Consider the following 21,113-nt stretch of genomic DNA (forward strand, 5'->3'; position numbering starts at 1 on the left):
TTAATGTACACCGGCTACCCAAACAACCTTCTTCTTTAACCCTTTCAAACTTGTTGGCTTTGGGGATTTGTATTTTCTCAGATAATATTGCTGCTGTTTAGCCTGGCCTCAGCCCTCTGTCTTTATAAAATTCTGTTTAATGGAAAACTTTGATCGCAGTCTAATCTATATGGGAGACTTCTCAGAGCAGGTCACATGTCTAAGATACAGTGACAGTTATGTTTCAAATTTCAAAGGAATCAAAGGAAGCCATTTGGCCAACTTCCACTAAATGTCATCAAGATTTGGATGCATAACTCCTTGAGTAGGCTAGATACTGTGTTTTTGGTCTGTTAGTGATCCTGAGCTGTAGCCTGTTACAGAAAAGGAATTATTTTCTTTGTGCACTCTTTGGTGGCATCTAGGCCCAAATGCCAAGGTAGAAGGTGTCTCCTCTCAGGGGAGATACGGGGGAGTAAGCATCTACCCAAGGCTTGGCGTTTCAGCAGGGGGAACTTACCTGTAATCCATCTGTGCCTGTGCATGTATCCATGTGTTCCTGCAGCCATCCTGCCTTGCTGCAGCTGGCATGGGTGTCTCAGCTGCAGGGGTGTGCTTGGTTGTCCCAAATGTCCCATGCCAGGGCTCTGTCCTGTTGGCAGTGTGCTTGGTTTTCCCCAGTGTCCCATGCCAGGGCTCTGTCCTGTTGGCAGTGTGCTCGGTTTTCCCCAGTGTCCCATGCCAGGGCTCTGTCCTGTTGGCAGTGTGCTTGGTTTTCCCCAGTGTCCCATCCCAGGCAGGCAGTCCCATTGGCAGCGAGCTGTGTGTGCTACCCGGGTGCTGCATGGCACTGAGCCCTAGACCTGAAATCACTACTCAACTGCTTGATGGAAACATCTCCTAATCTCAATTTGTGAGGGAAAGGAGAGGAAGAGTTTGCAGCAGGGCTCCTGCCCAGAGCTGTTTGTGGCAGGATGGGGCATCACATGACTCCCAGCAGGCCATTGTTCCAGGGATTTGGCAGCCTCCGAGATACAAAGTGCATGTTGATGTTTGGTACCAATGTTATATAAAAGCTGCTTGCACAAGCCCAGCAGCTGATTTTACAAGATGTGGGGAAAGACGCATCATTTTCCAAGGGCAGGATTTAGCCTTAACTGCAATACCTTCCCAGCCATGATACAATAACAATACTTAGCAGGCATGTAGTTCTTAACATCATCAAAGTGATGTACAAGCAGCAACTAATTAATCCTCACAACACCCCTGTGAGGCAAGTATTACCATCCCATTTCACAGGTGGGGATGATGTGACTTTGGAAGGTCAAGTGACTTGTCCAGAGCTAAACAGTCTGCAATGGAGCTCATTAGCTCCTGGCTGACAGTCACTGCTCAATGTACTTGCCCAAACTATTATTGTATTTTATTATGCAAATCCCCATGGAAATTAGAAGCTCAAAGCAACCCACAGATCTAAACATGGCACCTTGGATTTAAATGCTGTGTCCGTTTTGTTTGAAATCAGTTCTGGAGGCCTTACAGTAATTTCACTGGATTTTGGATGGCAATGTCAAAAACCGGAAGAGACTGTCATGCCTGGAATTCTCCAAGGATAACAGAGGTTGTGAAGATGTGTGTTCATGGCTGTCCAACTTCACCACTGTTTGCAGAGGCCACCAAATAGTGCCAAACTGGACAGGGTGTCATTGATAGCAGTAAAACAGCCTCAGTTCCTGCAGGTGTATTGCAAGCAGTGAATGGAGACTGCTCTGCCTAGTCCCTGCAAGATTCTTTGGCCACACGGTTAAAGCTGGCAGAAGGGACAGCCCAGGCAAGCCAGCCAGCTGCAGTCAACTGGGGTCTCATTCAGATCTCAGGGTTTTTACAGTGCTGGCAAGTTTTGCTCAAAGGCTGATGTTGTCCATGCAAACTGGCACTATTTGGATGATTCAGAATGTAAGCCAAGCCCTGTTTGGCTTGCACAACTGCAGTTCTTCTGGAAATTGCCAGGGAATTTGTGTGTGCAAGGAAAGGAAAAGATATTCAGCATGCAACATTGGATCGGGACTGGTTCTTGGTTCCACATTTTATGGACGGACTAGTATGGTGCTAGATTTCATGAGGGTGTCATCATGCCACTGAAAGTTATTTACACCAAGTCACCCTCCAGGAACTGGGTCATAACTTTTTCTTTCATGAATCTTGGCAGGGATCTCAAGGTTTACTAGAAGCTGAAGAGAGGATGTCTATGTACAACGCCAAAACCAACGGAGATGTAAAGGGAACTGGGCCCTGTGCCACTGATCAGTGCACGGCATGTCAGGCTTTGAAGGTGATGGGATGGGACTTTGCTGATTTGCAGCTCCAGTGGTTGCTGCTGGTTGTCTTTTGCACTCTGAACAGGTGTAAATGACTCCCCAGAGGCAAGACATGGCAGAATCGGGGCCAGATCTTCAGCTAGTGTCAATCAGTGCCTCAGCTTCAATGGGGCTGCATCAATTTGCCTTAGGAAAGGGTGTAATGTGGGAAACAGAGATAAAGGAACTCATGTTCTAGCGCCCTATATCCTATATAATTGCTTCAATGAGAGCACAGCCCAGAACGGGTTTGCCAGATGCTGGGGTGGTGCAGAGTCCAACCTGTGTTTCACGAGCAGGTTCAAACACCCAAAGGGAGGCCAGCTCCAGCCAGGCCGGGCACAGCTGCCACTCAGTAATACCAAGGCAGAGCAGGACGTGGCTGTAGAACCTGGGCACAGACCTCATGTAGGAGGCCTTACCCGCAGCTGCTGGGCTGTGCTCGGCTATGCCTCCATGTCTCCTCTGACCCACGGGAGCTGGAGTGAAGCCAGCACAGGTCTGGGGGCTGGAGCAACAATCGTACCTTTGTTTTGTGGGCAGATGAATAGAGAGATAACAGGGAGTTAATGGATAGCAGCCCCTTCCCCCCTCCAACGTCAGTCCTATCACTCACCTCCTCCCCAGCACAACGAGGCCTTGGGGACAGAGAAAGAGCGCAAAGATTAAAACTAACCCATTGCTTTGGAACTCCTCAGCGAAAGGGGCTGATAAGAGAAGGCTGAGATCAGGGATCAGATTTCAGGGGTAACAAATGAATAACCAGAAAACGGAAGGATGCTGAAAGGGTTATCAAAAGAGAGCGAGCTGGTGAGCACGTCCCAACAGCTTCTCTTTCAAAAAAAAAAGAGGAAAGGTGTTTCTCTTGTAGCAGCTACAGACACAAAGAGCTGTTCAGACCACTCTGCACCCACCAAGACCCTGGAAAGACAGAAGCCTGCTCCAGAAGTAAACTGTTAGTCAAGTACATTTTCCATGTTGACACATTCCTGGGAGCTGTAAGTCCTCCTGTTTTGTGCTCTGGCTGGGAAGCAATCAGCACTGGAAAGACTTGGGGAGTAGACAGAGCTCATGCAGCAGGCTCTGGCTCAGGGTGGACAATGTAGTTTCAATATAGGAACTCTCAAAGCCTCCCTAAAGGCAGAGTTAACATAAAAGTCCATATTCTTGCAGTGCAGAAGTCTTGGAAAGATTGTCCCCACCTCTGGAGAGGAGCATGATTCAGCAAAAGAGCCTTCACAGAAGCCCTGCAAAGGTAAGTTCACAGCTCTGCAGATGTCACAAAGTTGTTGGAGTAATTGTGCAATCCAAGTCATGTATTTCCCCTGCCAAGACATGGGCTGTTCATATATTCAGAAATACAGTTGGAGAGAGGCATCAGGGAGCTTTTCCTCTTTTCATGGATGGTGAGGAATGGGATGTCATTTGCTGTCTTTCACCAAGCAGAGATTGCAGAGGGATGTTTAACTTGGAGGAGGAAGGCAGAGCTGTGGCTGTTCCAACAAGTGCACAATTAACAGGCTTCTGCCCATCAGCTGGAAGATCTGTGTGGAGCTCTGAAAGAGACTAAAAACAGGCAAGGAGGATCCTGGTGCTTTTTCCCTCCTACCTCAAGTGGGGTGAGCTGGGCTGATTTTGATTCTGTGTTTAAAAATAAAGATAAGCCTAAGGAAAGGGAGGACAAAAGAGCTGCCTTTGGGAATTTGTTTTGCCATTCACAGCCGATGAGCCTGTCTACTCACTCACTTGGGCACGTAGTAGTTAATACAGGATTCTCAATAATAATAGTTTGGGGACTCTGAAAAGCCAGCAGGTGGGAGCCAGATAAAGGTAAGGTACCTGTGAAGGTAAACTGTGACAACTCCTCAGATGACCCCAGCCATGTCTGGCAGGGCTATGGCCTTGGAGTCCTGTCTACAGCTGTTCTTGGTGCCAGAGAGCTCCCTTGAGTTAGCACCAGACACCAGTGCCATCATCAACTTCCAAGAGAGTTCTTTAGCACCCACCTGAGTGGTGGATAGGCTGTGATGGCAGGGGTTTCCTTCTTTGGAACTTCTGGATTTGGAGCCTGCATCAATTCCCTGGTTTTGCACCTTCAGTGACTCTAGGCAGACCCAAGGCTGTCTGGGACCATTGCAATGTCAGGAGTTTTAATGGCTGTACTTGGGATCATAACACTTGGGGAAGAGTTAGAATATTTGACAATTTTCCTGGAACCTAGTCTGAAGAACCATTTTTAGGCTTGCTTTACAGTAAAAGTTACCTTGATACATTTTTTTTGTTAGGAAAATGTTCTTGGAGTTTTTTTATCATTGGTTATACTGGGACAAGGCCTCATGATGAATGCACTTATTTTGGTGTCAAAGTGTCGAAGTATCATACAGCTCTTCTTTCCACAAAGAGCTGTAGTGTTTTCCCTTTTCTAATATATTCTACAATGCTCTACCTTTGTAGGTAGATGAGATGTTAATGGCAGAGACTTCATTGCAGCATGGTGAGGGCGAGCAGGAAGGTAATTAGAGCCTTGTTTTTCATTGTCCTTATATAATACTGCTGTGGATATTTTCCACCCCAGCTGTGGCTCCCAGCCTGCCCAGTCTTACCTTCCATTGTGGATTTTGTATTCCACAGATTCAGGGACGTGTGGCAAGATACCATAGGATATCTGTTCATTTTCTGCAGAGGCAGACCTGTGCCTACAGATTTTGTCTGCGCAGGAAGCCAGGGATACTCCTCAGTCTTCTAATCAGTTTTCTAGAGCAAAGACCCAAACAATGGATTCTTAGAACCATCAGATTTTCAAGGATACCTGAAATCTGAACTTTTATTTCTCCCCAAGTCTTGTTACCATAAGTGTTAGCACTTATGGTAAATTAGATCTGTGTTATAGTATCAGAAATCACTTAATAAATTTCAACTGTCCTGTGCAAGCACCTGCCCCCTGCAGAACACAACCACTGTGAGTGTGACTCTTCTCTGGAAGAGCTGGAGGACAGTGTGCTTCTCTTGGGCTCTGGGTTTTTGCTGGCTGGGTGGCTGTGCTTTGCTCAACCTTGTGGGAGGGCTCAGTCATGTGAGAACCTTCCCTCAGCATGAAGGGAACTGTGTTCCTGGAAATCCCAGACTAACAGAGTCATTCCTCAACTCCTATCAGGTGAGATTTCCAAGCAGGGAAATCAAGGGTGGAAAAAGGAACTGCAACAGCATTTCTTAGGCTGTGTGTTATTCCTCCCCAGCAGTTCTTGACAAATTCTGCAAAATTACTTCATAAATCCTTTCGCTGAGGTGAGAGTATTCTTGCACTCTGGAGAAGCAGAAATCTCTGCAAGAGCTCAGTTGGCATTTCACACCTGATGGAGTTCTGACAGAAATATTTAAGGAATATTAAAAAAAACCCCAAACATTCTTTAGGGTTTCATCCCATGTCCAGAAAAGATACCAACAGGGATCTTATACTTGAACAACCCTTATGATTGCACATTTAGATCTTCTGTGATTCCTTGGGGAGATAAGAAGACAGCACACATCCCGTGAAGTAACTGGTAGGGCTATAAAACCGCTGTCTCACCACCTTTGGGATGCTGAGTCACAAATCCTTTTGTTGAAGGCCTGTAGAAGACCTGGCATGCTGGAACCTGTTAGCACCACAATGACAGGATTATTAATATTACTCCTATTAACACCACTACTGCTACTAATATGTTAATGAGTCTTATGTTAATAGATTAAGAATGAATTATGTACTGAGGTAATGTATGTTGCACTTGATTTCCAGTGAAGGTCATTTGCAAATGTCATGCATGCCTTGCTAAGGGGGTATATTTCCCTGCTTAGGAACTCCAGAGCTAGAGAAACATTTGGCATTGCTCCTGTTTTCCTAGAAGTTTTCCACAGAGCTGCTGTTTGTAAAATGGTGCTGTTCATTTTACTCTTGTTTTTGTTAATAAAATAAGAAAGAACCCAATTCTATATTTTTGAGGCCCACATTTCCCCATTAGTTTTGAAAGGAACTAGAAAGATAATGAGAAATGCAGGGTCAGTCCTCAAATATGCTCTTTGAGATGGTGGGTGAGGGACAAGAGAGCATTCCTCTTTTTGACTCCTGCAATTACACAGAAAATTCCCAGAGAAACTACTTTTGCAAAATAATATTCATATTGTACCCGCGGTGGCCTGGACAGTGTACTTGTTGCCCACAGGAGTATTTCTCAGAGTCATCACAAGGATATTTGATTTCTATTGCTGTTTTGAAATTTGATGCTCTGATTGGATTTTTGGAGGAACTGTGTTCCCTTGCAGGGGAAATTGGAGGGAAGAAGGGAAGGAGGGAAGGAGGGAAGGAAGGAAGGAAGGAGGAAGGGAGGGAGGAAGGGAGGAAGGAAAGGTGGGAGGGAGGGAGGGAGGGAGAGAAAAGAAAGAAAAAGAAAGAAAAAGAAAGAAGAAAGAAAGAAAAGAAAGAAAGAAAGAAGGAAAGAAAAAGAAAGAAAGAAAGAAAGAAAGAAAGAAAGAAAGAAAGAAAGAAAGAAAGAAAGAAAGAAAGAAAAGAAAAGAAAAGAAAAGAGAGAGAATGACAGGTTGTGATAGTATTATGTTACCAATAGGATAAACTGACAAAACAGCCTACTGTGACTTGGGGGAGTTTAATTTTGTACATTTTGGCAACTTCTTAAAGCAGAAAATGAGAGCAGTACTGTCAACAGGGCTTTTGATATTCCTTGGTGTTTATCCTAGAGATGAAAGTGCATTCTGAATGAGGGTGGAAGGCAGCAGGCCAGATCCCGACTCCGGCAACCAGAAGTGCTAAACACTGTGGATCTGCCCCCCGTAACAGCGGAGAGGAAATGCTTCTCCTGTTGCTCAGCATGCTGGGAGATTTCCTGTATTTTCCACTCTGCCTGCAAGACACAGGATCTGTAAAGGGATTTGTTTTTCCTGATTACTGCAATAACCTAGTGGATAGCCAAGTCACTGCTCTGGCACATGGATACCCAGGGTCATGTTCTTGCTCTTTCTGGGTCACTGTTCTGCAGAACTGCTCTGGTTGTTACCTGTAAATGTCCTTATATGCAATGTGAAGTAACTGCTATGGGAAAGTAACATTGAAGAATGGCCTCTTGCCTGGGGGTTAAGATATCCCTCTTGGATTTAGGAGATCCAAGTTCAACTCCCTGATCTGTATCAGGCCTTTAGAAATGCATCCTCTGGCTGCCGAAATTGTTGGCTACTCTAGCTGGGTTTGTTTTGCCCAGAAGATTACTCCTGGACCAGAGAAACCTTTTCCCAGTGGCAGTTTTGCTAAGCTAATGTGCGTAAGTAACCAGAAAAACATGTTGGAGATGACAACAAGCTATCAAAACCAATTCTCTGAACAAATAAGGGTTCAGACATGTTTGCCAGCAAACCAAATCAGTCTGTGTGCCATTGTATTCTTTTGCTGAGATTTCATGGAAAGAGCTATAAATTGTGGTTCTGATTAGCCAGCAAGAAAGGTATCTGTCAGGCAAGTTCTGCCACCTTTACTCATGTGCAGATTTCATTCCACTGGTTGTCTCAACAGTTTTGCTGGACCATCCCTGTCAGGCTGCTCTGCCCTGCTCCTCTCTGCCTCCAGCAGTGCTATTAAGGGAAGGAGGGAGTTGTGAATTCCTGCAGTCTTTGGTGAGGTACAACTTCCTTCCTTGCTCACAGCTAATGAGAAAGGCTTCACCTCTTCTCCAGACCTTCTGGCTTGTTTATTTATAGAGGCCAGTATCCAGACACTATGGGGAATGCTGCAAACCAGACTTGGACCTGGGATGTAGCTGGTCCAGCTCAGCTGCACAGTAGAGTTTTTGTTGGGTGGAGGCATCTCAGTGTCCTTCTTGGGACATAATATCTCACCTCTAAATAAATGCTCTGCCCTGCAGGGAAAGGTGATTCTCAACAGAAGTGAGGCTGGTGGAACCAGGCTTATAAAAATATCTGAGAAGGGGAAGAAAATAACTGCTGTTTTTCAAGAAGATGCACTTTTCTATTTTAATTTTTTAAGGCTGTGATAAAATTAATGTTGTCTATGATGTAAAGCTGAAGGGTTGACCAGAACTTCCCTTGTGGTCAAGCTCTTTTTTTGTTGATTGATTTTAAGTCCTCTAAATTTATCAGGCTCACAAGTGCATGGTGACTTCAATTATAAGAGAATGTTTGTGTCTTTAAGGAAAAATACAGCAATCCCTCCTCCTGCTTGCCCTTCTCAACCTTGCAAGGAAACCAGCACTTGACCAGAATTTTCTCCCTTTGTGGAAAATGTTGATTAAATACTCAGAAAAAAATAGCAATTAAATCCCCCAGACTCCTAAATCTCAAAAATCTTTAATGGGGAAACTGCTGATTATAGAATAGTGGTATAGTTTTGGCTGAGAATACATATTGGCATTTTTCTGTAGAAGTCCAAAACTCTAAGAATGTCTTGAAAAAATCACTTTTTGATTGATAAAAGAGATCTTTTATCAGACACTTCTATTCAGGTTGTTCTGCTATTGAGCTAGTTGAGCAAACCATATCTGTGTCACTGAAAGGCATATGGGGGACTTTTAATACTCTTTTTTTTTTTTGTCCTGAGCCAGGAATTGTTTCAGTTGAGCTTTTTGGTCATTCTTCACACAGAGCAGACACCAGAGTTTGGGCTGGGATCATCTCAGTGGTCAGGTCCAGTCTCGTCACACTGCACTGCTGCTGTTGGCCCCTCAGGGTCTGGCACCAAGAGCTCTCTGCATTTTTGGGGCACATCTTTGCTTAGCTGGTTTTTCTGGGGTTAAAATTCCTGCTCTTATTAATCCCCACTGGCGTACATTGCTTTCCTGCTGACTCAAGTTTGTTCCAAAAGCAGTGTGCAAGTGTTGTGTGAGGAAGTACAAAACATGAAGTGACCAGGGCGGATGACCAGGTGAACTCTGTGTAGTGAAGTCACAAAGGACTCACTCCATGAAGAACACAGAATTACTCATCTTCCTTCAAAATCCATGCCTGCTCATGTAGCTGGCTTTTGAATGGAGAAATGTATGGGATCTGGATACATGAAGGGAATTCAGGGAGGAGAAAACAAGCAATATGAATATGGGAGAGATTTGCACGTGCATGTAAATCCTGCACTGTTTCTCTTGCTCTTGGGAATGCTGGCTGCTTCTCTAGGGTATTCCCATAGTCCCCAGTTAAGAGGAATTCTGTGTCTGATCCCGCTTCCCTCTGACTGGGTCTTGCTTCTGGCTGAAGATTGAGAGAATAGATGGATATTGGCATTCTGCAAGAGAAGAGTTGGGGCCACGTTTTGATGTCATTTGAGTTCATTGACACCCTTTAGGATATGGACTTCTCTACTTTGTTTTCCCTCAAGGAAAAGAGATACAGAGAAATTAGAGGAGCTCTGGTATGTGATTGCACTGTCAGTCAGCAGCAGAATCAGCCATGTAGGTTGCCTGTGGGGGTATTTCCTCATGTTGGCTCAGTCTGACTGTTGTTGAAGTCAGTTTTTCCAGTGATCTCTATTATGGGAGCTGAGGTTGGCCATTCCTCGTCCACATCCAGTTGGCAAGGGGCCCCTACACTGGTCAGGAGTACAGCTCCAGAGTAAACTAGATGCTCACAAGGTAGTTTTCAGTGGCACTATTGAAAACAGGGAACATAAGGGAATGAGATTTCTTTCCACAGACCTTTGTTTTAAAGGGTATTTTGGGGTACGGGTTCACCTCTCCTTGGGTCTTTTGCCAGCAGGTGGGAACTTTTTCAAGTTGTCCCTTTCTGAGAAGGGCTGAATCGTCCGCCCTAAAGCATCCCTTAATGCAATTAAAACCAGCAGGACTGCTTCTCCAACACTGGGGCCTCCGATACTGGGAGGGGAAGTGGTGGCTCTTCTTTGAAGTCCCACCTACGTGAACATCAGTGGCAGGACTTCAAAGGGAAGCTGCTGTTTCCTGTTGGAGCTCAGCCCTGGTGCTCAGCACTGCTAACAAAGCAGTCAGACTGGTTGCAAAGGCACTGATCCAGCAGAGAATTTAAGCACATGCTTAAGTCCCTCAGGACTTATCCACATGATCTGCTGGGTTGGGACTCACCTCCACTGGAGACTGGACTGATGGTCAGGGTTGTGTCTCCCAGGTTGGATTTGCAAGGGGAAGAGTGAGGTGAAGGAGCCTGTCACAAATGGGTGGATGGAGCTGGAACACTGGGCTCACCATTCGTTACCTTGGGGCAGCTGGGCAGTGGCAGGAGGGGGAAACACCACAGGCCATACTGTGGAACTCAGCAAACAACCTGGAGACAGACAGCAGGCCACTATCAGCAGATGCTTGTAAATCACAGATTCAGAGCTAGCCCAAATCAGCATCGCTGAGTTCAGGTGAGAATCTGGCCCAGTAATTAGAGCTGTAAAGGTGGCAGTCTGTTTGCAAGCAGCTAGGAAATGCTAAAGGCACAATCATTCAGCCTCCCCCTTGTACTGGATAATATTTTATTTTCATGTAGTTCCTCTGCTGTCTCTGGAACTGCTTGCAGGCTAATGGATGGCAGCATGGAGATGTAATTTTATAATAGGCATTATTTAGGTAATTCATATAATTTGTACCAATTTATGCTCTCAGTTTTTGTCCTGAGGCTACAGACATTGTGGCCGTAATCTGCAGCTGATACACAGGTACCACCCTGCTCTTGCCCTGTTCTCAGCATCACATCATCCCCTCTTTAGCAGTGCAGCAAAAGAGCTTTTCCCTCATCACAACCTACATGGACCCTCATGGTTGCCTCATGTGTAGCAATTAAAAGATATCTGGTATATGTTCCATCCTGGGAGTATGGATAGAAGCCTTTGGTGTCTGGGATATGTTTCATGCTGGGAGCATGGATAGAAGCCTTTCACAATTTGAAAGGCTGCTCTTCTTTGCAGAACAGATATATTGGATTTATTCCCACAGCCTACTGAACACAACCTGAATGAACAGGTCATGAAGCCTGTGAGACCCCAGTAGGTTCCAGGTCCTGCTCCCTTATGTTGTCCTGTTCCTAGGGTAGTACTTCCTGCCAAACCCGATTGTAGGCTGCAGTTTTCCTCCACCTTGCTCTTCTCCCTATAGGGGAACTCACTCCCTGGTTGTTAATCTCCTGTCCCAAGTGAGTGAATTGAAAACACTGCATTTCCTGGAGATTATTCTCTGAGACAAACTAGAAGCATCTTCATTTGGATTATGAAGTATCTATGCCACCAGTTTGGGACGTTATCAGCAGACATCTGCTCATTTGTCCATGTTTCCAGAAGAAACTTCCTGTGTATCCTCACAGTGTGGATGTAAATGGAGTCATTTTCAGTGCTGACTGAAGTAGCAAGGCTCAACTCTGCTGAGCTGCTCAGTGATGTACCCACAGTTCTGTGGCACTGCCCAGACAAGGTAAGACCCCCATGGCTCAAGTGCAGGTTGCCACTACAGTGCTACAGTTACTGCGTGATGCCTCCTTGGCATGCTCCTCATGGATCAGGCAGGGGTCTCCAGTGTGATTTGTCTGGAAGTGCCCAAACACAGGCAGCTGACATGCCCTCATTTGCGTGGGAGGTTGGATGGGGCAGTGGTTGATTCTGCTCATGCCTGAGTGCTCTACAAGGGGCTTTGTTCCTGAAACTGAGTCTTGTCACTTCACCTAAGTGAAGAGGGAAGCTGGTGACCTCAGAGACTTAGAAAATTAAACCCCAGCATTCCTGTTCCTGGAAAATTCACAAGAAGCAACTGATGTTGCTTCTTGGGAAGGAAGCCTTATGTTGTGACTGAGGCATGGGACTCAAGCAAAAAAACTCTTTGCCCCAGGTGTTTCAGGTGACCTTGCAAAGTTCACTTGGTCTTTTTTTCTTTTGGTCTCCCACCTGTAAATTAGGCTAATAACCCCTTACCCATGTGTCTGCTAGACAGGTAAGGGTGTATCTCATTGTATGTTGTATAGGTACCAGATTTGCTCTTGAGCAGGATTATCCTCCAAAGAGAAAAAATAATAACCAGTTGAGACAGGATGGCATTTTGGAAGGACTTCTTGCAAAGGCTCTGTGGATTCAAAGAATGTGCATTTTTTAATCTTCTTCATTTGTGTGGTTCCTACCCATGAGTTAGTACTAAAAGGGTTTTGTCCAATTCAGGGTGTACATGCAAATATTTCTATTTGAATAATACTGGAGAATAAATTTAGAAATGTTTGAAGAGGGCATGAATGCCTCAATCTGCTAGGTGGAAAAATTACTACTTCTTGTGGGTAACCCAACCTGTTTAAGTTGCTAAAAACATACCTGATTAAAAAAAAAAAAAGAAGGAATCGCTGAAAAGAGAGCTTTTTAAAAAAACAACTCTCTTCAGATTTCTAGTTTAATATTTCAGTATGCAACAGTATTTTCATTACTGCAGCTTTTTTGGGTAGAGGTGGGGGAAATTAAAATATATTAAAGAACTCTGGAAACCACTTTCTATTTGTAAAACATGTTGTGTGTGTATCATAACACCTACAGTACTTGTAGCTCTGCCAGATAGTGCATTGACTGCCAGAATTCTCCTTGCTAAATGACATTATACTACTTTGTGGGTATTGAAAACAAATATTTTGAGGAGCAGGAGCATTCTCATCCATAAAACATTCGTCACACTTGCACTATTCAGTCATAGCCTTTTATTTGAAGGGTGCTGCATTTTTCAGCTGCTTGCCATGAGTGAAAGGATAGGTTTGAGGAATGTTTTGCTCTCCAGCTTGTCTTTAATGTGTATTTTTTGCAATCTAGCAGCCTCTAGGGGCTCTGGAGGAGATGAGGGCTTTGGGATACTGGGCACCATATGGGCATGTAAGTGAAGGACATTACTGGGAATGAAAATTTTGATGGTGGTTTTCAGAAGCGCAGCCCCAGAACAGCTCTTCTTGCACAAGGTGGTTTTGGGAGGGATGAAAGATTGCCCAGATGGAGCAGGGAGTGAGGTCAGGCCCAGTGCATCCATGGGGCACTGCAAGGGGCACTGCTGGCCTGTGCCTGATGCTGGAAATGACGGTGATGAGAGAGCTGCACTGCTGGCTGGCAGCTGTCACTGCTGCTGGATAGCTGATGCAGAGGCTGCAGGAGATGCAGGGACACTGCTGATATCTGACTGAGGTTCCCAGTTAACCCAGTTACCCACACCTTGTATGTTTTGAGGGTGGCACAGGGGTGCTTCCTTGCCAACATGAGATGAACCTTGACACATCCCTCTTGTAAAAACCTGCAGAAGAGGAGCGAGGAAGTAGAAAATCAGATTAGTGTCTCTGAGGTCTCCTTGGTTCAGCTGCTGGAACAGCCTCCACTGGGGTTTTGTTGCTGCTCATGAAGCCAAGCTGCCTTAGACTGCTCTCACTTACGCCAGGGTTATGCTCCAGCCACAGCCTGGTGCATTCCTGTGCCAGAGCCCAAGAGGAGCAGGGAGCATTGCCTAATGCCCTTCCGTGCCCTGGTGGCATCAGCACATTGCAAGCTGCACTTGCCAAGCTCTAAAGTGGAGACATTTGCTGACATTTTATATTATGTTTCAGTGGCACTCCTGTGTTTGTTTGGCATAAAAGCCACGATTAAAATGCAAGCTAATTAGTAGCTACTTACTAATATCTCCTGGATTTTTAATCATAATAGACAGATGCGATCAGTTTTCACAGGTATAAAGAGTAGTGTCCTGCTAAAAACTGTAGCATGCTTTAATCCACAGTTGAGGAGTTTGCTGTGACTGGATAGACCTGTTGGTTTTTAGAATTTGTTATTAGAGATGGATGATTAAAGTAGAAAGGAAATAGAAAGACCTTTTAGAGGCAGTTAGGAAAAAAAAAATCTTCAGGAATGGACTTACCCATTTTTTGGTTTAGTTTTTTTCCCCCGTCCTTCTAGAAATGACACTATCTGAGACGGACAGAGCTACTCCAGAGGCTGCAGGGCACATTAAAGGGTAATAAGAAGGGCATGGGGTGAGAAAAAGGTTCTTGCTGGGTTAAAGAGAGACACCTGATAGCTCATCTGGGAGCAGAGAGTCAGGTTTAATAATGTCTTTGCTAAACGCTGTTAATAATTGAGGTCAGGGCCCTGGGTGAGGGCAATAAGGGGATAGTGTCCCATGTGTGGAGTGATGGGGTAAGGACAAGCTGTTCAGAGCACACAAGCCATGCTGATTGCAGGCACACAGCACAGCCAGCTTGGGTCACCTGGGACCCTGATGGCAGCAGGTTGCTCACAAAACACTGCTTTTTTGTATGCTTGTGGTTTTCTTCTTATTATTATTTTTTTAATTTTCTTTTTAATTTTCTTTTTATTTCAAATGCTTGATACTTGCATTGCTTGCAGAATAGGGGGGCAGTATAAAAGCGAATGTGCTGGCTTGACAGAGCCAAAATGTTCACTGATCAGCCTGAGAGATCTGGGTAAGACAACAGGCTTATCTTGCTCCATCTTGCTGCTGTGGTAATGTATAGCTGGAATTAGGAGCTAAAGGGCTATAAATGTTTCCACCAGAAGGATCAAGTTTAAGTATCTGAGGGTCATTATACATGCTGTACATCAGAGTCCCTTCCAGAACCCAGGGCAGCCATCCTCAGAGCACTCTGCTGAAGGCAGAATTACTTTTTCGTTGTTGTACAGGTGAGGAATCAAACTATCAAGTACCTGAGAGACTTGGCTACAGCTGTGCAGGGAGTCTCAAAGCAGAGTTAGTTTGCACTCTGAGCACTGGTGCTGACCGCTTCCCTTAGGGCACAACTTATTTAATGTTCCTCCCGTTTCTCATGGCCTGTGTTTGTGGCCCTGATCCTGCCACAAGGTGCAGATGGAAGGATATCCATTGGTTTTGGTGGGGCCATGGACTGTGTGCTGCAAGCCTGGGGCATTTAGCAACAATATTTGAGCTGCAGCTCTCTGGGATGAGGCACATGCCATTCCTGGCACAGCAGGGAAAAGCAAGCTCAACCCATCACAGTTTCTTCCACCTCATGGCAAAGCTGGAGGGAGGATGGGGAAAAAGCCGCTCTCTGATTACAGTTCATGTATGTGCTTTGGCAGAGAGAACACAGCATAATTGTGGGCCAGAATTTTGCCATTAAGTGGTAAATCCTTGAAAACCATAATTTTGCAGACTTCAGGTGAGGGAAAAGCCTGTTTTCTAGGTTTGCTGTGGAGGGTTAAGCTGCAGACACTTGCCCAGTTCCTGTTGTAGGATGGCCCCCCCTGTGCACATGGTCAGCCAGCACTTTATTGCCATTCCCATTACATAGGAGGGGGATGCTACCTCTGCCTGCTCAGAAAAGCTGGGAAAAGCCTTTTTTCTAGTCAATACATTGCCCAGCACAGCATCCAGACGTTACTTAGCACAGGCAGGGTCCTGTGACCTGCAGGGACTGCTGTGCCAGAAATTAATAATAAATCACAAGTATCGTACAAGTTCTCTGACAGACCCTTCCTTCCTTCCACGGGCTTGTACTCCAGGCATGGGGTAAGAAAAACAAAAAAGGAAAGGAACAGCTTAAAAATGGTCATATTGCATTAGTTTGGCAGTTCTTGCTTGAAAAAGGCCTGGTAACACATGAAAAATTAATCAGTATGTGAAGGATTGGAACATAAGCGCAAGATCTAGTAGACTGATGAAGGACTGAAAATAGTGCATGACTAAGTCATTCATAGCTTATCATCCCAGTAATCATTTCCTCAGTGATAACAACTTTTTAGAAAGCATTAAACTGAACATGGCACGGACTTAAAATTTAAGATAAATCCGGGTGACATTTTGGCTGTCTGTGAGGTTGAGTAGCAGAGGGGGGATGCAGGAAACCAATCTTTTCTGTGAGCTTTTTGTGCAGAGACACATGCTGGGCAAGTCCCCAGGGGCACCAGCACCCATAGGGGCATCTTTTAAGGGATGCAGCTTCATAAAATTCCTCTCATATCCAAATGCTGCACTCATCCTGTGTCACTAAAGCCCTTGATATAGGATTGTCACCATAGCATGTTGGAAGCTGGACCTTCCCTGTCCCTGCTCAGGAGCATGGGTACTAATTTCAAAAAATAGTATGTGGTTTGCAGAAAAATACTATACTGTGAGGCATAAGTAAATCTTAATTGCTGCATTTCCTCACTTTTTAGGCTTGGCTTTGTCACTACCATAATGTTCTTTTAATGTTATTATTGTTTCTTACAATACATTAAGTGTTTTACAAATGATGGATGGCCAAGTCTCCCTGATGTTTGGTTGCAGCAGCTCAGTTCATTATGCGGTGAAAACGTGAGCCAAAGGAGACATTAGGGGTCTGTGTGTGCAGCTAAGATGGATTTGGGGCTTCTGATCCTCTGGCTGGGTGTTGTCTGCCCTCACAGGCATTACTGGCCCAGATTATGCTGCTGTACCCCAGCTGTGACTCTGGCATTACTGCACTGTTCCCAGGGGAGAATCCATCCCTGCTAGTGGTGGCTGGTGCTCCCCAAATCACAGAGTTCCAATTGTCCTCACTGTGCGATTGGTTTGCCACATGTTTAAAAATGAATGTAGGTATATGAATAAGAGGAAAAGTTCAGGCAGAGGAATAATTTATAATTCCCAATAATATTGCTTCTAGCTACTGCTCTATAGTGCCAGTTCCTGCCCACTGTGGTTTGAGCAGCTAACAGCTATAAAAGTTTGTTGACCTGAGAGGTTTAGTATCAACCATAGGTACAGTCAAAGTCAATATGGAGGCTGAAAATCTAGTGCTAATAGAAAAATAGAAGTCAATATTTAGAATGTGAGTCAGGTACTTAAAATAGGAAAGTGAAACAGATGAGGGCTGTAGCTGCAAGAGTGCTGGAGGTGAAATGTTTAGGTACAAGGACCACTGCTGATTACTATCTTCTCCTCTAACAAGGTTGCTTATTCTGCTTCCAAAATTCATTTCCAGTGGCTAGGCCACCTCCCTGACCTATATTCCTCAGACTGCCATTACGTCAGAGCTTGCCTATTTGGGGCTATAAGTGAAATCCTCTGTCTTCTAGGTGAAATCTACAGGTAATTATATGTGGGACAAATATGGGCTGGGGCACGGAGAGGCCAGAAGAAGAGTTTGGCTTAGCTCTGTTTATACTGGAAAATCCCCTTTCTAAGGCTGTACTGTTAAGTCTTGGAGGGGAGGGGGTACAGGGAACTCCCCCCTTGCAAGGTGGTAGCTGCTGGGAACAGGGATTTCACAGTGCGGCTCTTCCAGCGAAGCATCAGGTGGAAAAGCAACCAGTCCTAAGTGGGGTTTTCACGTTGGACAGGGGCATGAGGAACTGAGAGCTCTTACCCACAAATGAAAATGCTGTGGCCTTATTTACACTGTGAGGGATGGGGAGCAATGCCCAAGCACACCAGTGATGAATTTATGTGCCCTGAAGTGAGGGGGTGTTTTAATTTCTACATCCTTTCCACACTTTGGTTGCAGTGGATCAGATCTCCTAAAGATGTGAATCTGTCCAACCTCACTGGAGGCAGTAGAGCCCCTTTATTCCAGCTAGGGACCACATCCACATCTCCTGATTTCTAAAGAAATTGCCACCTTCCAGGTTCTCCTGTTGCACTTCCTTTTCAGAGAGAGTCTTGGTAGCCAAGAAGGTGTCCCACGATTCACAGTAATATTATTTTGCTACTGTAAGAGGACCCCATGGTGTCTGACACATCTGACACATGTGATGACATTCCTTTGTTTTAGCTTTGATGTCACAACATTGTTTTCATAGACTTGCCCTGATCTTGTTTTGACAAGGTCAAGTCCCATTCAATTCAAGAGGAAAGTATCAATACGAGGGTGGAAACCCTGGTATTAATTAAGCTCTGAGCAGTAACTTCAGGTGGATGCTTCTGCCTTTATTTCTTGCATCTACAGTGCTCCAGCCAACACCACTGGTTCATGGGGCAATCCCAGTTTTGGTTTCAAAAAAGGTATATATTCTAAAAATGATTGCTGGACAGCAAAGAACCAGGTTCCAATTTTGAACTGTGCTCCAGTAACACCAGAAGTCACAGGGAGATCAGCCTGACAAATTGTGTCATGATACCACAGGGTAGACTGGCAAAATCTGCTGTTGCAGTTATTTTTTCTATATAATTTGAGCTTTTTATTTTTACATCCAAAATGTCCAAATATTTAAGCTGAAACAGTTTGATTGTAATAGAGTTCCTGTTTCATGCTGCCCCATCTGAATATTGTGAACCACACCAGGTTTTAATTTAATGTAATTGCTGGCATCTATAATTTGCAAGTATTATTGTAATATCAATAATGTTTGTTATTTTTTCTGACCAAGTGCTTAGGCAATATGGCATGTCGGCACATTCTAAAATGTATTAACTGGGTTATGCAATGCCTGGTAGCTATTTAACTGAGTATTTCAGGTGCAGAAACTGATGTCTATTGCACAGAATGATTTGCCCATTGTTCTTAATGCAACATGTTGTGCACTAAATATGTAACTGGATCCCAGCCTAATGAGATGGTTCTGAAGTGGGAGAAGTCCAGCCACCTCATACTCCCCTTTACTGTAGCCTTACTTTTGCTAAGTAAGAAATAAGGACATTTCTGTTCATCTCACCTCAGGGACCAATATTAAAGTGGATATGGCACCTTTCAGCCCATCTTTTTCAGCTGGAGAGTTCTCAGATATAAGCTATCCATATCGATACATTATCTGGACATAAGCGTGTACGTAGGGGTTTCTCTTAAGGCTGGCAGAAATCCAGGTTTTCTGATTCTCCATAAACCTAAAGAAACTTTCTTTATTTTTTAACTTCAGGTAAAGCAGCAGCTCTTGCACTTGGCAGCTGCTCAGTTTCCCTTCTGTAGCAATCCCATTGAGGCTGCACTTCAGAGCCTTTCTGCCTCTGAGGGAAAGGCCAGTGCAGTCTTGGTGCCCTGGCTGGCCTTGGCTCTGTCCTCCATCCCTCTGTAGCAGTAGGATGGCCTATCACCAGTGCTGCCCCTGGGGATTTTGTACCTGTGCTATGGGCTGAGTGATGAACTCACTGCTGATCCCAGCATGCCATGGAGCTCAGGGAACTTCCACTCTTCCCCTGCTGAAGCACAGGGCAGAGGATGCCTGTTTTGGAGTCACACACATCATCTGCTTCTTCCAAGTATTGCAGCAACACAGGCTGATCTTTTTCCTAATCTTTGCTTTGCCTTTGGAAGGGCATAAGTCAATCAGATGCAGGATATTTCAAATGAAACTTTTTTGAGGTTCCTTGAACCATTGTGTCTGATGTAACTTTGGTTCCATGGAGAGCCTTTTGACTGGGAGCAGTTTTCATCATCAAACCTCTGGGGTAGGCCCAGATTTCAGAACAGATGAGCCATGAGCCAGTTATAAACAAAAGAGCAAATAAGGTTTTGTTTGCAGACCATTGTATCAAAGGCTTTGAAGGTTTTGTTTTAAATATAGTTCTGTCAAACACTGCTGTTACAACATATAGACTTCTATCATCTGGATACAAGTTCAGCAGAACAGATTTTAGAGGGACAGAATGTACTAAACTGACCTAAAATTCTTTTACTCTGCATAAACATGTCATGATTTTTAAAGAACTTAGGCTCTTTTATGGACAGACACTTGGAATGTCTTCCCTCAGACAATACAAAGATTTCCTTTGTGAGCTCTGATGAGTCAGGAAATATTGCATCTTAGACTTATCATTCTTGTAAGACTGAATATTGCATATTCTATTTCCCAGGAGGTTGTAATTTTGGAGAGGTGTTGCCAGTTGAGGAAGAAAACTTGAATCACTGTCACCTGGACTTATATCTAAGGAGATGTCCCCGAGGAGGAATACTGACAAGTGTTTCCTTACTTTGCCAAAAAGAGGCTGGAAAATATCTTGACAAGTGGATATAAAGAACTTTGCAAAACTGCTCTAAAAATGAGTTGCAAGACCAAGTAACAATCCCTGTATTGAACCCATGACTGTTCAGAGCAGCAGAAGAAACCTTCTTCCCTGTCATCCCAACATGAAAGAAGGGGTGCCTAGACAGGTTAAAACACCAGCTCTGTTTCCCAGACCTTCTTATAAAACTGATCATAGAGAGAGGAGAAGTTAGAAAGTAAAATAAAATATCCCTAAGAAGCTATTTGGCACACAGAATAATAACATAAGAGAGAGGACAAGAGCCCTCACACCCTTGCAAGTCCCCTGGGAAAAGCTGGAACAAACCAACCTCCAGCTTCTGGGCCAACCTGCTGTAGGTACATTTGACCCTCTTGCCCAAGCTGTATTTCATCAGTGTATCTCAAAGAGGATGGGCTGTTAAATGATTCAAGCTGGATAAGATTTGCCGCAATGGAAAACTTGTGTGCCTCTGTGCCTCTGTAGTTGAAAAATCCTTTGCAAAAATAGATTAGCAAGCCATCGTTGTGAGCTAGACTGTTAACCTAAGAGTAGAAAATACAATGGGGTTTGAAACTGCATTTTAATTCGTCATGCTGGTGAATAATTTATCCTACATCTCACCATATATTGAAATTAAAACCTGAAGTATGACATACAGTAAATAATTCAGACTGGATCTTTCATCGAGTGTGAGCCAGGTTATTGATACTTCATTTTAGTGAGATGGACATCCATGTCAGCTCCTGCTGGGCTCTCTAATTTTGCTTATGTTGGTACCAGTGAAAAAATTTAGAGCTACAAAGGCATCCAGAGGGCTGGGCAGAGTTGGAGTTGTTCAGTCTGTTGCAGCCTTTCAGTACTTAAAGTGGGCTTATAAGAGACATGGGACAGATTT

At 44.5% G+C, this 21,113-nt stretch overlaps 1 protein-coding gene and 1 long non-coding RNA gene across 18 annotated transcripts in view; one reads left to right on the plus strand and one right to left on the minus strand.

Moving 5' to 3' along the window:
* Nucleotides 1-21,113, plus strand: part of BMP2 (bone morphogenetic protein 2) — a 223,189-nt gene that overhangs the window by 183,165 nt on the left and 18,911 nt on the right. For 9 of the 17 annotated variants that reach the window (XM_085577012.1, XM_085577008.1, XM_085577011.1 and 6 more), the window contains 2 exons: nt 2,189-2,311; nt 3,510-3,591. The exons of 3 other annotated variants lie outside the window; for them this stretch is intronic. The gene's annotated coding sequence lies outside the window, so the exon portion shown is untranslated. The remainder of the gene's footprint in view (nt 1-2,188; nt 2,312-3,509; nt 3,592-21,113) is intronic. 5 more of the 17 variants (XM_085577013.1, XM_085577003.1, XM_085577004.1 and 2 more) reach the window with 2 other exon arrangements.
* LOC146768003 (uncharacterized) lies at nt 9,913-15,546 on the minus strand. The gene is made up of 3 exons (XR_014954430.1): nt 14,198-15,546; nt 13,957-14,087; nt 9,913-13,582 (listed from the first exon to the last, which is right to left on the minus strand). It is a non-coding gene; the product is annotated as an uncharacterized LOC146768003 (long non-coding RNA).

This window comes from Lonchura striata, chromosome 3, assembly GCF_050655825.1.
Source record: "Lonchura striata isolate lonStrDom1 chromosome 3, ASM5065582v1, whole genome shotgun sequence".
Lineage (NCBI taxonomy): Eukaryota > Metazoa > Chordata > Aves > Passeriformes > Estrildidae > Lonchura > Lonchura striata.